The sequence below is a fragment of the Nicotiana sylvestris genome, chromosome 1 (genome assembly GCF_000393655.2).
Source record: "Nicotiana sylvestris chromosome 1, ASM39365v2, whole genome shotgun sequence".
Lineage (NCBI taxonomy): Eukaryota > Viridiplantae > Streptophyta > Magnoliopsida > Solanales > Solanaceae > Nicotiana > Nicotiana sylvestris.
The window spans coordinates 104,043,053-104,046,636 of NC_091057.1; positions in this window are offsets into that span (position 1 = coordinate 104,043,053).

The following is a 3,584-nucleotide window of genomic DNA, read 5'->3' on the forward strand; positions in this document are numbered from 1 at the left end:
CGAGGTAACTTGCTCAATAATTTAATTTAGAGCATAATTTCTAGATTTTCTATTCAAGATAATTTATCTTGATAAGTTGATTTACTTCACTTTAGCAAAATGATTTATTGAGTGCCTCCACTCAATAGTTAAACTATTGCTTATGAGAACAAAGTTATCTATATCAGTTTGATATACCTTGTATACGAAAGTATATTATATTCGTCCCTCACAAGTGGTTCGGGGTCAAGAACCAAATAATTCCATCTTATTATTATTGATGTGCAATGTATATTTTGATTAACACCATAACACACAAAGGTGGATTTTCAAAGTTTAGAAAGCAAGTTAGTTTTTCTAATAGAAGGGGAGATATGATAAACAATTGAGAAAAAAGTTACTTGAAATGAATTATCATTTGTATATCTAGATCCTCGAATAAGATAATATGAACTTGAAGTTCATAACAAGATAATTCATCTGCAATATATTGCAAAGCATGCCATACGCATTTGCTGACCTAAAGAAAGTAATTATATTCTCACTGCAAATGCTCCTATTAGAATAAGTCCTAGAAGGACAAAGTCTATGGTATGCTTAAAGCGTATAGACAGATCGGTTTCAAATAAACTTCTTAAAGAAGCTGAGCAAATGATCATAATAAAGGAGGCAAGTGATCTAGAAGATCACATGACATAAAACTTCATAACAACTCAGGAGAGATTCAGGTACCTGAAAATATGAATGAAGAGATCTCTATGTCATGTCTTTATGGAAAAAAAAACTGGAACCGATATAAAGTGTTTGCAGACGACATCTATAACAATGCTAAATATATTTGAGGATCTTAAATCTGGAGAAACAATTCGAATAGAATTGGTTTCATATGAAAGACATGTAATTTTGGACATGTAGTTCAAACACTTTAAAGTATAAAGCCAATATGTGCAATTAGATTTCGATATCTTATTTGTCTAGCATGACATGAAAACTTGATATGCATCTAATTAAAGTCTATTTATATGACTTATTTGACTATACTTATATGATAATCCCTGAAGGATTTAAATTGCTTGAAGCATATACAATTCTTGATCTTTAAGTACCAAATCCTCAGTGAAATTCATGCACAAATGTATCTTGTTATAACTATAAGCATGATAATGTGATAACACGAATTTTTTACCTCTATGAAAATATTGAAAAGTCCATTCCACGGCAGTTCAAGAAGACATTACATCTCTATCAAGAATGATGATTTCAAGGTGCAACATATTCATTCAAGTTAATATGGCTGATTTGTTTTTCAAATCTCTACCAACGATCTTTTAAAGATGGTACACAAGATTGAAATGTGAAGGCTCCAGGATGTGAATTGATGCTCTCATCAGGGGGAGTTAATACGTGTTGTACTCTTTTTCCCTTATAAGATTTTTTCTCAGTGGGTTTTTCCTTGCAAGCCTTTTAACGATGCAACCAAAAGACGTATTTCTAAAAATGTTTACTCTTTTTTCTTTTCTAGAATTTTTTTTCCACTGGGTTTTATTTTAGTTAAGGTTTTGATAAGACACATTATCTCTTGAATAGACATTCAATGAGGAGTGTTATAAATAAAGTTTTATTTAAGGTGAATGTCTACATTTTAGAGAGATTGTAGGGATTTTATTTGGTGGTTAAGTCACTCTTTCCCTATAAATAGAAGGGTCATATTCCATTGTAATTCATCCCAAAGCAATAAGAATTCTCTCTCTCTAATTTTCTCTGCAATACTCTTTTTCTTTTTTTATTGTTTTATAACAGTCTATAAATTATTAAAAAATATTAACATTAAAATAAAATATAGTATTTATTTAAATAATAAATTAGATATTATCTCATTGACATAGTAGTTAAATTCAATATTTTCTAAAAATGAAAAGATGATGAATTTAGTTAAATTAGTTACATATTATTTTATAATTATATACCTTATAATATGAGATACAAATAGTACATCGTGTCTCACTTGAAAACTCTTTATTAAATATATTTTGGCTTCTAGCATTTCATTCTCATTTCTTCAAGTTTGCGTTTTAACAAATTTAATTCTTAATACTATAACTAATTTTATTTTATTTTCTGATTTCTTTTATCCTCAATTGTCTTTTTACGAAAAATAATTTATGTAACTTGAAAAATGATTTTACCTATATGATGAACTTGAAAAAGAATAAAATTGAATTATTTTGCTAATTAGTTAATTCAAATCCGAAAAAAGAGTTAATGCAAATAGTTAATTATCTTTTTAAAACGTTAAAAGAAATAATTTATTCTTTGAGGATTCAAATTCTTATATTAGCTCATACTATATTTTAAATATTTAATTATAACTATTTTTTTATCCAGAAAAGTCTTATTTTCAAATGATAGAAAATAAAAAATTTGCACTTTGTGTTTGTCGATACATTAGTAAATGACCTTTTGTCAATCACTTTTCTTTCTCTCTTTCTCTTTGCGATTATTGAGCCTTTTCATAATTATGTATTCTACTTATTTTAAAATCTATATTAATATTATATAAGCATATTATTTGTCAAATAATAAAATTAATAGCGAGTGGACCAATCTCACATAGACTACTCATAGCATGTACATGTTAATTACGGAATTGGGATAACGGACAAAGCAAAATGCTTCGTCTTTCTTCATTTTTTTTTTTTAAAATTTTGTTTACATCACAATTGTTCACCTAAAATTTAGCACAATTAAAGAATCTCGTTTGAGCTAAAAACGTTCAATTAGAGACAATTCATACCCATAAGATTCGGTGTTTATTTAATGATACTTTAATTATAAAATTTATATATGGTAAAATTTGAATGAATTTGGAGTTCTAAATATAATAGATTCTTAATTAAATCAAATAAGGTAAGATATAATAAGTAATAAATTTGATTTAATTTCAAAGTCCTAAACATTAGCTATGAGAATAATCAAATGACTATTTAGTTTAGTGCGAACTCTATTTCAAGAGGGGTAAAAAAAGCAAACGATATTTCACTAAGGGCCTTCATGCTTTTAATATAGTATATATAGATTAATGTTTAATTCTAACTGGGGCTTGACAAAAATTAATATATACAAATTTATTCAAGTCTCCAAGTTTGGAATGAAATTAAAGAAAATAAAATATCTAAATTTAGTTGCAATTACAATTTTATCCAATATATATGATATTTATGAAGGATAAAAAAGGCGAATGACATTTTGCTAAAGGTCTTTGTGCTTTAATATAGTATAGATTACTCTCTCCGTCTCATATTACATGTCGTGTTTTTCAATTACATGCCCCTTAAGAAATATTACTCCCTCCGTTTCACTTTTACTTGACATGTATACTAAAAATAGATTTTTATTTTTACTTGTCACTTGATGCATATCAAGGGAAGACAAGAAAAAATTCTATTAAACCCACATTATTTATTACTCATTTCAAATTATTTTTTCAAATCCAATAAAATATGCATCAATTAAAATGGGCATCATGGTAAATTATGCACTTTAATTATTATTTCTTAAGGGGAGTGAAAAGTCAAAACGTGCCAAGTACCCGTATTTATGTCTTA